This window comes from Branchiostoma lanceolatum, chromosome 9, assembly GCF_035083965.1.
Source record: "Branchiostoma lanceolatum isolate klBraLanc5 chromosome 9, klBraLanc5.hap2, whole genome shotgun sequence".
NCBI classification, from domain to species: domain Eukaryota; kingdom Metazoa; phylum Chordata; class Leptocardii; order Amphioxiformes; family Branchiostomatidae; genus Branchiostoma; species Branchiostoma lanceolatum.
This window is the reverse complement of record NC_089730.1, coordinates 70250-90631: the sequence shown is the minus strand read 5'-3', so window position 1 is coordinate 90631 and position 20382 is coordinate 70250.

Sequence of the window (20382 nt, the reverse complement as noted above, 5' to 3'; positions counted from 1 at the left end):
TCATAATACATTTGAGTTGAAATATGATAGAATGCCAAACATATGAGATGTTATGACTCATATGAATAGAAAGTTTTCTTCCTGACAATATATCCTCTCCAGGTTCAAAATCCTACCATATAGACCTTTATAAACAAGGATCCATTCCTCCTGATGGAAATTCTTAGTAATTATTCGCTCCATTGATATGCGGGTTCGAACTAGGTCAGCCATTGTCTTACAAATGCTGTCCAATTATGAAGTCCTTGGTTGAACAGATCACACAGGGACAGGGTGTATTGTCAAGGGGCTACTGAGCTAGCCTGAGTGTCATCCTGTTTCAGTTAGAGCCTGGAACTGAAACAGGATGACACTCAGGCTGATGAGCATGACCTCGCATGGTAGTTTGTGTGCCTTGACTTGGATCTGGGGTCCAAGCAGAGGTTTGGTTAGAGGGCTAGGGATGGCCCTCCCTTCACAAAAAAGGGAAAAACCACGGTCAGTACACATATAACCTCCTTGGTCAGTAGTAGTGGCCGAGATTTTTTTCCCCTTCTACCCCCTTGTCTATCATTGTCTCAAACGTGAACTTAAAATCCCTGTGAACACTCCATTTTCTCCCCACCGTGAAATTAAAACCACATAAACTTGTTTGTTTGTTTATTTATTTAACCAGGAATACAGTATCGCCTGGTGGCGTTTTTCAACTATTCCTGGGGGGTTCAACAACTTAAATGCATTCACAGTACTCTATACACTAGTACATGTATTAAATGTTCGTTGTGTAGTTCGTTGTGTAGTTGATGGAAAAATATTTTCCTCCTTATTTGAAAATGGCATTTACTTTAATTTCATGTGCAGCCACACCTTCTTGTCTTATCTGTTGTCTCCACAAAGTAAAGTCCTGAAGAGACTGGTTATTTTGTACTTTTTAAAGTCAAGCGTAGAGTTGGTAGACCCCATGCGTACATCAGGGGCTGACAAGTCAGACTGACCTGACCAGTGATTTTTTGGGCGCTTCAGTACAGAGTAGTGTTTGCTCGGCAAAAGCGCCCAGTGACTAAGCAAAGTCAAATTAATTTGTGAGCGTGAACACTCCAAGCCAGATTTTAATAGATGACACCAGTCAAGCCAGCTTGTTCCTAGCTGCCCCTTGAGGTGGTTTTAAACTATTCATTATACTGTTATGAGGTGTATTGAAGCCTTTACTGTGTCTTCAGAATTGTTATTCATTTTCTATTCTTGTTTGACATAACAATGGGCCAGACCCTATAGATCAGCTCCCTGCCATCAAGAATATTCGGAAGGGATGTGAAATTGGGGTCTCGTGAACATGGATCTGGAGGTGCCTTTAGTATGTTAAAGGGTTGAACTACAACAGCCTCATTACTGGTTGGTACAGTACAAGGAGGTTTAGAATCAATTGAACCCCCTGTACATACTCACAACATCTGCCGGGCCCCTTTAAAACCAGGCAGCACACACAAACACCTCCCGACTGCATCCATGACAGCTAAGGAGATTCTATCTTCCAGGTGCCTGATTGTTGTTGCCTCCTATAATGTTAATAAGGGCAATTCACACCTTGACATGAATCAAGGCGTTCAAAGCCAGCGACTACAGGCATCCCTGAAACTGAAAGGAGATCTCTCCTCACTCCTGTGATGTCTCCTAGCCTCTACCAGTCTCCGTGCGATTGCTGGGAAAATAGTAGAAATGGGCCAAATAGAGTGAATAGTATGCCAGGGGTAGTCCGCTATGCAGTGAAGCTCAATAGGCGATCTACTGACCAACATGTAGCTTTACTGTATAGCGGACTGTGACCCGTGGTATACTATTCACTCTATTTGGCCAATTTCTATTATTTTCCCAGCGATCGCGCAGAGACTGGTAGAGGCTAATCTCTCCTAGGAATGAAACCTCCTTAAAGTTTGTTATTATTTTTATCTAGCTTCCTTCACAGACTTCTAAGAGTGCAAGCTTTAACATTTTGAGCGCTGATTTGTGATTTCGAACATGGGCCTCAACACTTCAGAGTTCTCACGAAATATTGAATTTATCCAAGTTTATTCAAATAAATAGAATACAACTTCCTCGGTTTACCCATTTTAGGTTTACCCAATATGAATACAGATAAGTATCCCCATGGATATCTAGACCTCCTTGGCATCCCAGAAGTGAATTTTCAGGTTTCTGCACTTTAATATAGACCTGCTCAGCTTACACATTGACTGATACCAAAGACAAAGAGGCTAAAAAATATTGACCTCAAGTTTCTATATACAACTATAATCGGAGATTACGATAGCCCCGACCTATTAAAAGTATCTTAAAGTAAACTTAAGGCCTTGACTTGACTTTACGACACTTGTCCTTTCAGCTGATACCAAGGTCAGGGCTATCATAATCTCCAGGCAGATGTGGGGAAGAACTTTCAAATTGTTAAGTATTCTGATCAGCCGGGATTTCATTGGACCATGAGTCCTCCCTTAAGTACTGTTCTCCAAGTAGAGGTTTTGTCGGTGGGCTAAAGTGGTGGCCGCGATTTTGTGAAATTAGGGAGACGTAAAAAATTGCGGCCACCCCTAACCTCTGCTTAGGCTTTTATTTTACAACAGCCCCAAGCCGAAAGCACACAAAAAGCCAAGACCATGCATGCTCAGTCAGCAGCCCAACCAAGGACTTGATAATTGGCCGGACAATAGCTGACCTAGTTTGACCCGCATATGAAAGGAACGAATAATTACTGAAAAAGGAGAATACTCATTGAAAAAGGAGAATACCCCTTGTAATTGGAAATATTCTCTGGAACAAACTTTTGCCAGATGTTTTAATTCATATGTCAATCTTAACATCTTCATGTGTTTGGTATTCTATCAAATTTCAACTCTATGTCATCATGTGACAATTGCTGGCTCACTGTGATGAGGTAGATTCAATTTTGTAAAGGGATGACAAAAAAAAGACTTTGTTAGAGACCATCAACCCTTATATAGGCTATTGGTCAGATTTGGGTATTTTCAAAACTTCAATCATGCATGCCGTGATGCAAGGTGCTTGATGCAAGGTCAGGTACTTTTAAACTTTGCTTGATAGAAGTGTATTTTAAAAAATGCAATATTTGTATCATAGATATATTCAAGGAGGTTAGAATAGGTTAAAATCCTAATTTAACCTCGTTGATATATTCTTGGTTGTTGAATATTCAGGCATGCATGCTCACACTCTATTTTCAAATTGGCTGGTGGACAAAAACAAAAGCTGACAAAACAGAAAGCCAATATTAAAGCCAAAACATTAGCCAAAAACAGTGGATGGATGCATAATACTTTACCACCAATGTGTGAAATCAGCTGTTGTAGGTGTGATATAGTACAAGAGGGGCCCAAATCTATTGAGGACAAGTGTCTAGCATGTGGTGGGCAAATATAACACACTTTAAGTATAACTTTGAAGTAATTTTTCAATCTATCAGAGTTATTTTGTTGCTCTTTTCTGCTTTTGCATTTCAATACCTGAGTCTAGTGACCTGCTAGTCACTTAAACAGGCCTGGGGTAGCCTCGAAAGAAGTAAATCTTAAAGTACTTACTAATAGTAAAGTACTCTTTGCTATAAAAGAGGTAAAGATAAGATCTAAGAAAGGGTTGCTGAAAAAACTATCCCAAGGGTACTGCAATATTACTACAATATTTACTAGTAGCAGGTTAAGTCATTTACTAGAAGTAGGTTAGGTCAGTCAGTTCAAAACCTAAAGCCGGTAGTAAAGGATTGTGGTCTGACAGGGACATGTGAGATTGTAAACTACTTATCACCTGATGAAACTATCTTTTATCTTTTCTGATGACCTGAATTACATATCAGTGCATGCATTGTGGCTGCTGGCTAACATCTGGATACAACGAACATGGAGATCATGGTCTCTTTAAAGATGGGTGAGAAAAGGGAGGGGAGGTGATTATCACACCCTGGTGATAAAAAGAGTTACAAATAAACCTTCTTGTCGCAGTATAACATCCTACGACCATTACGTGCCATTCTTACACATTCTGACCACTGGCACTATCTTCAACAAAATCAATAACAATAATTAATCAATAATCAACTTTCTTCCCTCAGTTTAAATAGACCTTGATGACATAAGAGGTTTAATGATTTAACTGTATTGTGTAATAAGGAAAGCCACAATCAGCAATTGTAAGCCATTATAGATCTTGGCAGCCAGAAGTTGATGATTATGCAATGCTTAATGACTATTGTAATTCAATGCAGGTAAACTTGAGTTAAAAAGTAGGTGTTTTTAAAGATGTCTTCTTTAAAAACAATTGTAACAGTCAGAGTACATGCATGCAAGCTTCACAAAACAAAGTTGAATATATAGACAATTGTGTATCATAAGATATATCATGGAAAACGATTGATCAAAAGGTACATTTCATTGCAATTTTCATTGTTGTGGCTGCCATTGTTCTGGCCTAACAGTTGTAAAACAAAACTGCACAATTGCCTTATATTCTACTGACATTGCTGTAGATATAAGGCAATTTCTGCAGGAATTCCTGCAGGAAAGATGTTTTCCTGCAGGAATTTCACTTCTTCCTGCAGGGACTCCTGCAGGGATTCCTGCAGGAAAAATATCTTCCTGCAGAAATTCCTGCTGGACAAATTCTTCCTGCAGGAATTCCTGCAGATTCTGCAGGAATTCCTGCAGGAGGAAAATTTTCAAAATGAATATTCATGAAAGTTATTGTTATCAATCATAACTGTACATCATACTCATCAACTATATGCTAACATTTTTAAATTAAATGCTTTTATATTGAATATATAAGCACTTGTCAAAATGGGAAAAGTGGAATTCCAAACTTAAACTGGAGGGTGTTTTCTGTTTGACTGAATGCAACGTGGCTCGTTACATTCAGAATCACGAGGAAATACCAAATGAACAGGACACCATATACACGACGTCATTGTTCCTTATTGTGTACATGTCTCAGAGTCATGGAATTCTCTGGCCAGCTCAACATAACGTTAGATGTTTGTCTCTTTCCTGGCATTGTCAGTGTTGAGTGGATTTTGTTCTAACGTTACGGACATCACAACTGAATGTTTGCGGTACTATGTTGGACCAAGCAAAATTATAAGCAACTCATCATGTAAGTGTGGCTATACTAATTTGTGCTGTGGGAGGGGACTTTTGATTTCGAACGCGGTAATGTTACCCCCCTCCCCAAAAAATTTCCGTAGCGTGACTTGCAAAATTGAGTCAGTTCGATCGTTCACCTAACCTCTCAAAGGTCTCCTTCTGTTAAACTTAGATTTACAGTAAAGACTTGATAGAATGTCAAACGTTCAGGATACAATAATTCAAAGCTTACACGGTTTATTTGTTCCTTGTTGAGTTCTTATCGACGATTGCGTACATTCAATGTCGTGTGATCGGCAGCTAATGTTGACATTTCCCAGTCATATCTATCCGTACAGCGAGTACTGCTAGTATTGTACGGACAACAGGTAAAGTGACGAACGTGAGTCAGGGATGAACGCGTGAAACACTTAGTACTCTAACCTTAGCTAGTACGACAGTTGCCTGAGTCACGGATACCCAGTGTCATACTCGGCAACTCTACTAACGAACGTGAGCCTGGCGTGAGCCCGGCACTACGGCACGAGTAGCAGTACGGCAGTTGAGGTGTACAAACATTACATTTATTGTGTTAGGCTTTCCTGTCACCATTTTGTAACCTGAAAAGCTTGGGAGCGGCGGTGGCCGACACGACGCCATGACGGTCAGCTAGTGGACGCTATCTGAAATGTCTGATCTTTTACAAATTCTATCCAGTTGCTTGAGCGTATGTTAATATATTACTTTACATCAGGAGAAAAGGAAGTTCAATATGCAGATTCTGGAACTGACCAACGGGAAGACAGGAAGAAGAGAGAGGTAATATTCTATTGGTCAAACTATGTAATTACTCCTAAACTGAAAACGACAACTAATCTTTGGTTCTTTCTCAAGTTGTCTCTTGAAATATTCTGCAGTTTGCTAAAAGTAAGCTTTTTTTAACTTCTAGAGTACTGGTAATGTAATGATCTCATGCCTGAATACAGTTGAAAATCTTGTCCACCCGAATAACAGAGGTTGTCCAAAGCATGAAAGTCTTACGTATCTTAACAAAAGCTATTCTAGCATGTCCTCATCAATCATACAAATGAGGTCCTGATTTTCATAATTCAAGTTGAACGAGGTTCACATTTACTTCATTTCCAAATGCTGCAACTATGACATTCCCGTCATTCACCATCCTATGCACCTACCCACATACCAAAAAGCAAGACAAGCCACTCAGACATTTTGGGCTATCGTGTTTACAGACAAACACCCAATCACTCACTCATCTGCGCCGCTTTTCAGACAGACAGACGTACATGTATAAACACACACACACACGCACGCACATACAAACACGCACACACACACACACACACGCACGCACACACAAACACGCACACACACACACACACACACACTGTACACACACACACGCACACGTACACGCACACACACACATACACACACACGTAGACACACACACACACACGTAGACACACACACACACACACGAACACTACCCAAATCATGACTTTGATATAATGTTTAAGGGACAGGATGCATGTGCCTTTAAATTTGTATAAACTACGCACAAAAAGTTTGGAAACTTTACTTTGGTTGATCATATTTCCGTTGGTTCTTGATCAATTTCAATGCATTATATATCTTTGAAAAGCCTGTGTAATTTCCTTTCCTATGATACCCAACTCATTATAATTGCAATCTCATGGAGCACCAGGCCTGCTTACTCGAGTTGGTTGTAGAAAAAAGTGCCCAAATTTCCATGCTACTGTCAAACGCTCAGCGCAGCGCCAAACCCATTTGTGGTGGTGTTATCCACATCGTGAATGGAACAGTGTGTGGAGGAATGTTATGTTCACAGCTACAGATAAGAGTAGATTTATTTAGATTGTTGGATGGGTAAATGGAAGTGTGGGCAACGAGGAGAACCCTGCGCTTACTGTTGCACAGAGAGACTGACAGTGTTTGTTGGAGTCAGTGTCATGGTGTGGGACAGTTAACTGCCAGAGGAAAAATAGGCTAATCATCCTAAGCAACCTCGATGTGTCAAGACATAGAGACACCTTTCTCAATCCAGTCACATTTCCAAGATCCTTACCTCTGCAATATGCAAGATCTGCAAGATGATAGTGCACGTCCATACAGAATGAGAGTCATTTCAGACCACCTCCAGGATGCAGGAATACAGAGGATATAATGGCCCTCCTGCAGCCCAGATCTCAACACAATTGAACACAATCTCAGACTCTGTGATCACTGATCAGCTTGGGCGAGCTGTGCATGCGAGAATGATCTATAGAACAACACTGGTCGACCTGCGACGACTCCTTGTGGAAGAATAGCCAGGGACCGCGTAACAAAACTGGTGACAATTATGAGGAGGATGTACCGAGCTGTGGTGACGGCGCATGGCTTGTGTACTCAGTATGAAGCCACCTTCATTATAACTGAGGCTCCTTTATGCATTTTTTTTTGTTAGGATGAAGACTATCCTTGGCTTTCATATTAATGTGTTTTGTTGATTTAAGTTTCATATTACCCTGGTACAAAAGCCACGTGCTACCAGCAGAAGAAAAAAAATACTGAATTGAGCGTTTGACATTAGTAGGGTAATCTGGGCACTTTTTTTACGTGACCTGCTCGCATAAGCAGGTCTGGTGCTCGTTGCATTAATCTACAACCATATTAAGTTTGGTATCATGGGAAAGAAAATCACAAAAAGCTTTGTAATGATATATAAATCATTGAAATTGATCAAGAGACAACGGAGATATGATCGACCAAAGTTAAGTTTCCAAACTTTTTGTGCTGAGTGTATAACGTTAGAGACGATATATATAGAAATTAAAATGGTGACGCTGGGTTTTACTTACCTTCATTTTTGCTGCCCAATTTGTCATATATATTGTTAAAGTTGGTATTTTCAGAAATCAGTTTTCAAAATCAATAACAAATGTGTTTGTTTGTAGTGTTCAGCGTCAAAAATTGATATCTTTTAGGACACCTGGTCTAATGTGTTCCTTGGTAGTTTGCTGGAGAACCAATCCTTATTGACAATGAAAGAAACTTGCAGTCAAACAACTCATCATAAGTGAAACATTTTCTGCTAAAGCACCTTTATCCTCATGGATCAAGAGCGCCCCTTGGCAGTTCTTACTAGAACTGCATCTATCTATACCGTCGAGGAAGCCTCCGTGTCATGTATCAAAAGCAATATCATTATGGTCTCATTCCTGTATTACTCCGAGTGGGTACCCTAAAAGAGTCCGTTGCCCAAAAAAATGAACGGCTGCATGTACGTGTGTCTATATCGGTGTAAAAAACCCTTTTAGCTAGTCCAGCTAATACCCAACAAGTGCCCTATCGTTTGAATGTAAAGTTTGAAAATTCCGATAAAGAGATTGAATTTTAGAAGGGTGCAATTCGTCTATTATGCTTTAAGTATGGGGTGGGGGTGGGGGCGTAACTTTGGTCAGCTATTACTTCGTAACCATGAATGAGAAAGTAAAGCAGTATCATTTCCTCAAATACCCAATAAGTGCCCTATCGTTTGAATGTAAAGTTTGAAAATTCCGATAAAGAGATTGAATTTTAGAAGGGTGCAATTCGTCTATAATGCTTTAAGTATAGGGTGGGGGGCGTAACTTTGGTCAGCTATTACTTCGTAACCATGAATGAGAAAGTAAAGCAGTATCATTTCCTCAAATACCCACCAAGTGCCCTATCGTTTGAATGTTAAGTTTGAAAATTCCGATAAGGAGATATAATTTTAGAAGGGTGCAATTCGTCTATAATGCTTTAAGTATGGGGTGGGGGGGGGGCGTAACTTTGGTCAGCTATTTCTTCGTAACCATAAATTACAAAGTAAAGCAGTATTATTCCCGATCCCTCAAATACCCACCAAGTGCCCTATCGTTTGAATGTAAAGTTTGAAAATTCCGATAAAGAGATTGAATTTTAGAAGGGTGCGATTCGTCTATAATGCTTTAAGTATGGGGTGGGGGGGGGGGGGCGTAACTTTGGTCAGCTATTACTTCGTAGCCATGAATGAGAAAGTTAAGCAGTATCATTTCCTCAAATACCCACCAAGTGCCCTATCGTTTGAATGTAAAGTTTGAAAATTCCGATAAAGAGATTGAATTTTAGAAGGGTGCAATTCGTCTATAATGCTTTAAGTATATGGTGGGGGGGGCGTAACTTTGGTCAGCTATTACTTCGTAACCATGAATGAGAAAGTAAAGCAGTATCATTTCCTCAAATACCCACCAAGTGCCCTATCGTTTGAATGTAAAGTTTGAAAATTCCGATAAAGAGATTGAATTTTAGAAGGGTGCAATTCGTCTATAATGCCTTAAGTATGGGGTGGGGGGGGGGGGCGTAACTTTGGTCAGCTATTACTTCGTAACCATGAATGAGAAAGTAAAGCAGTATCATTTCCTCAAATACCCACCAAGTGCCCTATCGTTTGAATGTAAAGTTTGAAAATTCCGAATAAGAGATTGAATTTTAGAAGGGTGCAATTCGTCTACAATGCCTTAAGAATGGGGTGGGGGGGGGGGGGCGTAACTTTGGTCAGCTATTACTTCGTAACCATGAATGAGAAAGTAAAGCAGTATCATTTCCTCAAATACCCACCAAGTGCCCTATCGTTTGAATGTAAAGTTTGAAAATTCCGATAAAGAGATTGAATTTTAGAAGGGTGCAATTCGTCTATAATGCTTTAAGTATGGGGTGGGGGGGCGTAACTTTGGTCAGCTATTACTTCGTAACCATGAATGAGAAAGTAAAGCAGTATCATTTCCTCAAATACCCACCAAGTGCCCTATCGTTTGAATGTAAAGTTTGAAAATTCCGATAAAGAGATTGAATTTAAGAATGGTGCAATTCGTCTCTAATGCTTTAAGTATATGGTGGGGGGGCGTAACTTTGGTCAGCTATTACTTCGTAACCATGAATGAGAAAGTAAAGCAGTATCATTTCCTCAAATACCCACCAAGTGCCCTATCGTTTGAATGTAAATTTTGAAAATTCCGATAAAGAGATTGAATTTTAGAAGGGTGCAATTCGTCTATAATGCCTTAAGTTCGTAACTTTGGTCAGCTATTACTTCGTAACCATGAATGAGAAAGTAAAGCAGTATCATTTCCTCAAATACCCACCAAGTGCCCTATCGTTTGAATGTAAAGTTTGAAAATTCCGATAAAGAGATTGAATTTTAGAAGGGTGCAATTCGTCTATAATGCTTTAAGTATGGGGTGGGGGGGCGTAACTTTGGTCAGCTATTACTTCGTAACCATGAATGAGAAAGTAAAGCAGTATCATTTCCTCAAATACCCACCAAGTGCCCTATCGTTTGAATGCAAAGTTTGAAAATTCCGATAAAGAGATTGAATTTAAGAAGGGTGCAATTCGTCTATTATGCTTTAAGTATATGGTGGTGGGGGGGGCGTAACTTTGGTCAGCTATTACTTCGTAACCATGAATGACAAAGTAAAGCAGTATCATTTCCTCAAATACCCACCAAGTGCCCTATCGTTTGAATGTAAAGTTTGAAAATTCCGATAAAGAGATTGAATTTTAGAAGGGTGCAATTCGTCTATAATGCTTAAAGTATAGGGTGGGGGGGCGTAACTTTGGTCAGCTATTACTTCGTAACCATGAATGAGAAAGTAAAGCAGTATCATTTCCTCAAATACCCACCAAGTGCCCTATCGTTTGAATGTAAAGTTTGAAAATTCCGATAAAGAGATTGAATTTTAGAAGGGTGCAATTCGTCTATAATGCCTTAAGTATATGGTGGGGGGGGGGCGTAACTTTGGTCAGCTATTACTTCGTAACCATGAATGAGAAAGGAAAGCAGTATCATTTCCTCAAATACCCACCAAGTGTCCTATCGTTTGAATGTAAAGTTTGAAAATTCCGATAAAGAGATTGAATTTTAGAAGGGTGCAATACGTCTCTAATGCTTTAAGTATATGGTGGGGGGGGCGTAACTTTGGTCAGCTATTACTTCGTAACCATGAATGAGAAAGTAAAGCAGTATCATTTCCTCAAATACCCACCAAGTGCCCTATCGTTTGAATGTAAAGTTTGAAAATTCCGATAAAGAGATTGAATTTTAGAAGGGTGCAATTCGTCTATAATGCTTTAAGTATAGGGTGGGGGGGGCGTAACTTTGGTCAGCTATTACTTCGTAACCATGAATGACAAAGTAAAGCAGAATCATTTCCTCAAATACCCACCAAGTGCCCTATCGTTTGAATGTAAAGTTTGAAAATTCCGATAAAGAGATTGAATTTTAGAAGGGTGCAATTCGTCTATAATGCCTTAAGTATAGGGTGGGGGGGGCGTAACTTTGGTCAGCTATTACTTAGTAACCATGAATGAGAAAGTAAAGCAGTATCATTTCCTCAAATACCCACCAAGTGTCCTATCGTTTGAATGTTAAGTTTAAAAATTCCGATAAAGAAATTGAATTTTAGAAGGGTGTAATTCGTTTATAATGCTTTAAGTATGGGGTGGGGGGCGTAACTTTGGTCAGCTATTACTTCGTAACCATGAATGAGAAAGTAAAGCAGTATCATTTCCTCAAATACCCACCAAGTGCCCTATCGTTTGAATGTAAATTTTGAAAATTCCGATAAAGAGATTGAATTTTAGAAGGGTGCAATTCGTCTATAATGCCTTAAGTTCGTAACTTTGGTCAGCTATTACTTCGTAACCATGAATGAGAAAGTAAAGCAGTATCATTTCCTCAAATACCCACCAAGTGCCCTATCGTTTGAATGTAAAGTTTGAAAATTAAGATAAAGAGATTGAATTTAAGAAGGGTGCAATTCGTCTATAATGCTTTAAGTATGGGGTGGGGGGGCGTAACTTTGGTCAGCTATTACTTCGTAACCATGAATGAGAAAGTAAAGCAGTATCATTTCCTCAAATACCCACCAAGTGCCCTATCGTTTGAATGTAAAGTTTGAAAATTCCGATAAAGAGATTGAATTTAAGAAGGGTGCAATTCGTCTATTATGCTTTAAGTATATGGTGGTGGGGGGGGCGTAACTTTGGTCAGCTATTACTTCGTAACCATGAATGACAAAGTAAAGCAGTATCATTTCCTCAAATACCCACCAAGTGCCCTATCGTTTGAATGTAAAGTTTGAAAATTCCGATAAAGAGATTGAATTTTAGAAGGGTGCAATTCGTCTATAATGCTTAAAGTATAGGGTGGGGGGGCGTAACTTTGGTCAGCTATTACTTCGTAACCATGAATGAGAAAGTAAAGCAGTATCATTTCCTCAAATACCCACCAAGTGCCCTATCGTTTGAATATAAAGTTTGAAAATTCCGATAAAGAGATTGAATTTTAGAAGGGTGCAATTCGTCTATAATGCCTTAAGTATATGGTGGGGGGGGGGGGGCGTAACTTTGGTCAGCTATTACTTCGTAACCATGAATGAGAAAGGAAAGCAGTATCATTTCCTCAAATACCCACCAAGTGCCCTATCGTTTGAATGTAAAGTTTGAAAATTAAGATAAAGAGATTGAATTTTAGAAGGGTGCAATACGTCTCTAATGCTTTAAGTATATGGTGGGGGGGGGGCGTAACTTTGGTCAGCTATTACTTCGTAACCATGAATGAGAAAGTAAAGCAGTATCATTTCCTCAAATACCCACCAAGTGCCCTATCGTTTGAATGTAAAGTTTGAAAATTCCGATAAAGAGATTGAATTTTAGAAGGGTGCAATTCGTCTATAATGCTTTAAGTATAGGGTGGGGGGGGGCGTAACTTTGGTCAGCTATTACTTCGTAACCATGAATGACAAAGTAAAGCAGAATCATTTCCTCAAATACCCACCAAGTGCCCTATCGTTTGAATGTAAAGTTTGAAAATTCCGATAAAGAGATTGAATTTTAGAAGGGTGCAATTCGTCTATAATGCCTTAAGTATAGGGTGGGGGGGGCGTAACTTTGGTCAGCTATTACTTAGTAACCATGAATGAGAAAGTAAAGCAGTATCATTTCCTCAAATACCCACCAAGTGTCCTATCGTTTGAATGTTAAGTTTAAAAATTCCGATAAAGAAATTGAATTTTAGAAGGGTGTAATTCGTTTATAATGCTTTAAGTATGGGGTGGGGGGCGTAACTTTGGTCAGCTATTACTTCGTAACCATGAATGAGAAAGTAAAGCAGTATCATTTCCTCAAATACCCACCAAGTGACCTATCGTTTGAATGTAAAGTTTGAAAATTCCGATAAAGAGATTGAATTTTAGAAGGGTGCAATTCGTCTATAATGCTTTAAGTATAGGGTGGGGGGCGTAACTTTGGTCAGCTATTACTTAGTAACTATGAATGAGAAAGTAAAGCAGTATCATTTCCTCAAATACCCACCAAGTGCCCTATCGTTTGAATGTAAAGTTTGAAAATTCCGATAAAGAGATTGAATTTTAGAAGGGTGCAATTCGTCTATAATGCTTTAAGTATAGGGTGGGGGGCGTAACTTTGGTCAGCTATTACTTAGTAACTATGAATGAGAAAGTAAAGCAGTATCATTTCCTCAAGTACCCACCAAGTGCCCTATCGTTTGAATGTAAAGTTTGAAAATTCCGATAAAGAGATTGAATTTTAGAAGGGTGCAATACGTCTCTAATGCTTTAAGTATAGGGTGGGGGGGCGTAACTTTGGTCAGCTATTACTTCGTAACCATGAATGAGAAAGTAAAGCAGTATCATTTCCTCAAATACCCAATAAGTGCCCTATCGTTTGAATGTAAAGTTTGAAAATTCCGATAAAGAGATTGAATTTTAGAAGGGTGCAATTCGTCTATAATGCTTTAAGTATAGGGTGGGGGGCGTAACTTTGGTCAGCTATTACTTCGTAACCATGAATGAGAAAGTAAAGCAGTATCATTTCCTCAAATACCCACCAAGTGCCCTATCGTTTGAATGTTAAGTTTGAAAATTCCGATAAGGAGATATAATTTTAGAAGGGTGCAATTCGTCTATAATGCTTTAAGTATGGGGTGGGGGGGGGCGTAACTTTGGTCAGCTATTTCTTCGTAACCATAAATTACAAAGTAAAGCAGTATTATTCCCGATCCCTCAAATACCCACCAAGTGCCCTATCGTTTGAATGTAAAGTTTGAAAATTCCGATAAAGAGATTGAATTTTAGAAGGGTGCGATTCGTCTATAATGCTTTAAGTATGGGGTGGGGGGGGGGGCGTAACTTTGGTCAGCTATTACTTCGTAGCCATGAATGAGAAAGTTAAGCAGTATCATTTCCTCAAATACCCACCAAGTGCCCTATCGTTTGAATGTAAAGTTTGAAAATTCCGATAAAGAGATTGAATTTTAGAAGGGTGCAATTCGTTTATAATGCTTTAAGTATATGGTGGGGGGGGCGTAACTTTGGTCAGCTATTACTTCGTAACCATGAATGAGAAAGTAAAGCAGTATCATTTCCTCAAATACCCACCAAGTGCCCTATCGTTTGAATGTAAAGTTTGAAAATTCCGATAAAGAGATTGAATTTTAGAAGGGTGCAATTCGTCTATAATGCCTTAAGTATGGGGTGGGGGGGGGCGTAACTTTGGTCAGCTATTACTTCGTAACCATGAATGAGAAAGTAAAGCAGTATCATTTCCTCAAATACCCACCAAGTGCCCTATCGTTTGAATGTAAAGTTTGAAAATTCCGAATAAGAGATTGAATTTTAGAAGGGTGCAATTCGTCTACAATGCCTTAAGAATGGGGTGGGGGGGGGCGTAACTTTGGTCAGCTATTACTTCGTAACCATGAATGAGAAAGTAAAGCAGTATCATTTCCTCAAATACCCACCAAGTGCCCTATCGTTTGAATGTAAAGTTTGAAAATTCCGATAAAGAGATTGAATTTTAGAAGGGTGCAATTCGTCTATAATGCTTTAAGTATGGGGTGGGGGGGCGTAACTTTGGTCAGCTATTACTTCGTAACCATGAATGAGAAAGTAAAGCAGTATCATTTCCTCAAATACCCACCAAGTGCCCTATCGTTTGAATGTAAAGTTTGAAAATTCCGATAAAGAGATTGAATTTAAGAATGGTGCAATTCGTCTCTAATGCTTTAAGTATATGGTGGGGGGGCGTAACTTTGGTCAGCTATTACTTCGTAACCATGAATGAGAAAGTAAAGCAGTATCATTTCCTCAAATACCCACCAAGTGCCCTATCGTTTGAATGTAAATTTTGAAAATTCCGATAAAGAGATTGAATTTTAGAAGGGTGCAATTCGTCTATAATGCCTTAAGTTCGTAACTTTGGTCAGCTATTACTTCGTAACCATGAATGAGAAAGTAAAGCAGTATCATTTCCTCAAATACCCACCAAGTGCCCTATCGTTTGAATGTAAAGTTTGAAAATTCCGATAAAGAGATTGAATTTTAGAAGGGTGCAATTCGTCTATAATGCTTTAAGTATGGGGTGGGGGGGCGTAACTTTGGTCAGCTATTACTTCGTAACCATGAATGAGAAAGTAAAGCAGTATCATTTCCTCAAATACCCACCAAGTGCCCTATCGTTTGAATGCAAAGTTTGAAAATTCCGATAAAGAGATTGAATTTAAGAAGGGTGCAATTCGTCTATTATGCTTTAAGTATATGGTGGTGGGGGGGGCGTAACTTTGGTCAGCTATTACTTCGTAACCATGAATGACAAAGTAAAGCAGTATCATTTCCTCAAATACCCACCAAGTGCCCTATCGTTTGAATGTAAAGTTTGAAAATTCCGATAAAGAGATTGAATTTTAGAAGGGTGCAATTCGTCTATAATGCTTAAAGTATAGGGTGGGGGGGCGTAACTTTGGTCAGCTATTACTTCGTAACCATGAATGAGAAAGTAAAGCAGTATCATTTCCTCAAATACCCACCAAGTGCCCTATCGTTTGAATGTAAAGTTTGAAAATTCCGATAAAGAGATTGAATTTTAGAAGGGTGCAATTCGTCTATAATGCCTTAAGTATATGGTGGGGGGGGGGCGTAACTTTGGTCAGCTATTACTTCGTAACCATGAATGAGAAAGGAAAGCAGTATCATTTCCTCAAATACCCACCAAGTGTCCTATCGTTTGAATGTAAAGTTTGAAAATTCCGATAAAGAGATTGAATTTTAGAAGGGTGCAATACGTCTCTAATGCTTTAAGTATATGGTGGGGGGGGCGTAACTTTGGTCAGCTATTACTTCGTAACCATGAATGAGAAAGTAAAGCAGTATCATTTCCTCAAATACCCACCAAGTGCCCTATCGTTTGAATGTAAAGTTTGAAAATTCCGATAAAGAGATTGAATTTTAGAAGGGTGCAATTCGTCTATAATGCTTTAAGTATAGGGTGGGGGGGGCGTAACTTTGGTCAGCTATTACTTCGTAACCATGAATGACAAAGTAAAGCAGAATCATTTCCTCAAATACCCACCAAGTGCCCTATCGTTTGAATGTAAAGTTTGAAAATTCCGATAAAGAGATTGAATTTTAGAAGGGTGCAATTCGTCTATAATGCCTTAAGTATAGGGTGGGGGGGGCGTAACTTTGGTCAGCTATTACTTAGTAACCATGAATGAGAAAGTAAAGCAGTATCATTTCCTCAAATACCCACCAAGTGTCCTATCGTTTGAATGTTAAGTTTAAAAATTCCGATAAAGAAATTGAATTTTAGAAGGGTGTAATTCGTTTATAATGCTTTAAGTATGGGGTGGGGGGCGTAACTTTGGTCAGCTATTACTTCGTAACCATGAATGAGAAAGTAAAGCAGTATCATTTCCTCAAATACCCACCAAGTGCCCTATCGTTTGAATGTAAATTTTGAAAATTCCGATAAAGAGATTGAATTTTAGAAGGGTGCAATTCGTCTATAATGCCTTAAGTTCGTAACTTTGGTCAGCTATTACTTCGTAACCATGAATGAGAAAGTAAAGCAGTATCATTTCCTCAAATACCCACCAAGTGCCCTATCGTTTGAATGTAAAGTTTGAAAATTAAGATAAAGAGATTGAATTTAAGAAGGGTGCAATTCGTCTATAATGCTTTAAGTATGGGGTGGGGGGGCGTAACTTTGGTCAGCTATTACTTCGTAACCATGAATGAGAAAGTAAAGCAGTATCATTTCCTCAAATACCCACCAAGTGCCCTATCGTTTGAATGTAAAGTTTGAAAATTCCGATAAAGAGATTGAATTTAAGAAGGGTGCAATTCGTCTATAATGCTTTAAGTATATGGTGGTGGGGGGGGCGTAACTTTGGTCAGCTATTACTTCGTAACCATGAATGACAAAGTAAAGCAGTATCATTTCCTCAAATACCCACCAAGTGCCCTATCGTTTGAATGTAAAGTTTGAAAATTCCGATAATGAGATTGAATTTTAGAAGGGTGCAATTCGTCTATAATGCTTAAAGTATAGGGTGGGGGGGCGTAACTTTGGTCAGCTATTACTTCGTAACCATGAATGAGAAAGTAAAGCAGTATCATTTCCTCAAATACCCACCAAGTGCCCTATCGTTTGAATATAAAGTTTGAAAATTCCGATAAAGAGATTGAATTTTAGAAGGGTGCAATTCGTCTATAATGCCTTAAGTATATGGTGGGGGGGGGGGGGCGTAACTTTGGTCAGCTATTTCTTCGTAACCATGAATGAGAAAGGAAAGCAGTATCATTTCCTCAAATACCCACCAAGTGCCCTATCGTTTGAATGTAAAGTTTGAAAATTAAGATAAAGAGATTGAATTTTAGAAGGGTGCAATACGTCTCTAATGCTTTAAGTATATGGTGGGGGGGGGGCGTAACTTTGGTCAGCTATTACTTCGTAACCATGAATGAGAAAGTAAAGCAGTATCATTTCCTCAAATACCCACCAAGTGCCCTATCGTTTGAATGTAAAGTTTGAAAATTCCGATAAAGAGATTGAATTTTAGAAGGGTGCAATTCGTCTATAATGCTTTAAGTATAGGGTGGGGGGGGGCGTAACTTTGGTCAGCTATTACTTCGTAACCATGAATGACAAAGTAAAGCAGAATCATTTCCTCAAATACCCACCAAGTGCCCTATCGTTTGAATGTAAAGTTTGAAAATTCCGATAAAGAGATTGAATTTTAGAAGGGTGCAATTCGTCTATAATGCCTTAAGTATAGGGTGGGGGGGGCGTAACTTTGGTCAGCTATTACTTAGTAACCATGAATGAGAAAGTAAAGCAGTATCATTTCCTCAAATACCCACCAAGTGTCCTATCGTTTGAATGTTAAGTTTAAAAATTCCGATAAAGAAATTGAATTTTAGAAGGGTGTAATTCGTTTATAATGCTTTAAGTATGGGGTGGGGGGCGTAACTTTGGTCAGCTATTACTTCGTAACCATGAATGAGAAAGTAAAGCAGTATCATTTCCTCAAATACCCACCAAGTGACCTATCGTTTGAATGTAAAGTTTGAAAATTCCGATAAAGAGATTGAATTTTAGAAGGGTGCAATTCGTCTATAATGCTTTAAGTATAGGGTGGGGGGCGTAACTTTGGTCAGCTATTACTTAGTAACTATGAATGAGAAAGTAAAGCAGTATCATTTCCTCAAATACCCACCAAGTGCCCTATCGTTTGAATGTAAAGTTTGAAAATTCCGATAAAGAGATTGAATTTTAGAAGGGTGCAATTCGTCTATAATGCTTTAAGTATAGGGTGGGGGGCGTAACTTTGGTCAGCTATTACTTAGTAACTATGAATGAGAAAGTAAAGCAGTATCATTTCCTCAAGTACCCACCAAGTGCCCTATCGTTTGAATGTAAAGTTTGAAAATTCCGATAAAGAGATTGAATTTTAGAAGGGTGCAATACGTCTCTAATGCTTTAAGTATAGGGTGGGGGGGCGTAACTTTGGTCAGCTATTACTTAGTAACCATGAATGAGAAAGTAAAGCAGTATCGTATCATATCCTCTAATACCCTATCGTTTGAATGTAAAGTTTGAAAATTCCGATAAAGAGATTGGATTTTAGAAGGGTGCAATTCGTCTATAATGCTTTAAGTATGGGCTGGGGGGGGGGGGCGTAACTTTGGTCAGCTATTACTTCGTAACCATGAATGACAAAGTAAAGCAGTATCATTCCTTTAAATACCCACCAAGTGCCCTATCGTTTGAATGTAAAGTTTGAAAATTCCGATAAAGAGATTGAATTTTAGAAGGGTGCAATTCGTCTATAATGCTTTAAGTATGGGGTGGAGGGGGGGGCGTAACTTTGGTCAGCTATTACTTCGTAACCATGAATGAGAATGTAAAGCAGTATCATTTCCTCAAATACCCACCAAGTGCCCTATCGTTTGAATGTAAAGTTTGAAAATTCCGATAAAGAGATTGAATTTTAGAAGGGTGCAATTCGTCTATAATGCTTTAAGTATATGGTGGGGGGGGGGGGCGTAACTTTGGTCAGCTATTACTTCGTAACCATGAATGAGAAAGTAAAGCAGTATCATTTCCTCAAATACCCACCAAGTGCCCTATCGTTTGAATGTAAAGTTTGAAAATTCCGATAATGAGATTGAATTTTAGAAGGGTGCAATTCGTCTATAATGCTTTAAGTATGGGGTGGGGGGGCGTAACTTTGGTCAGCTATTACTTCGTAACCATGAATGAGAATGTAAAGCAGTATCATTTCCTCAAATACCCACCAAGTGCCCTATCGTTTGAATGTAAAGTTTGAAAATTCCGATAAAGAGATTGAATTTTAGAAGGGTGCAATTCGTCTATAATGCCATAAGTATATGGTGGGGGGGCGTAACTTTGGTCAGCTATTACTTCGTAAGCATGAATGAGAAAGTAAAGCAGTATCATTTCCTCACATACCCACCAAGTGCCCTATCGTTTGAATGTAAAGTTTGAAAATTCCGATAAAGAAATTGAATTTTAGAAGGGTGCAATTCGTCTATAATGCTTTAAGTATAGGGTGGGGGGGCGTAACTTTGGTCAGCTATTACTTCGTAACCATGAATGAGAAAGTAAAGCAGTATCATTTCCTCAAGTACCCACCAAGTGCCCTATCGTTTGAATGTAAAGTTTGAAAATTCCGATAAAGAGATTGAATTTTAGAAGGGTGCAATTCGTCGATAATGCCTTAAGTATGGGGTGGGGGGAGCGTAACTTTGGTCAGCTATTACTTCGTAACCATGAATGAGAAAGGAAAGCAGTATCATTTCCTCAAATACCCACCAAGTGTCCTATCGTTTGAATGTTAAGTTTAAAAATTCCGATAAAGAAATTGAATTTT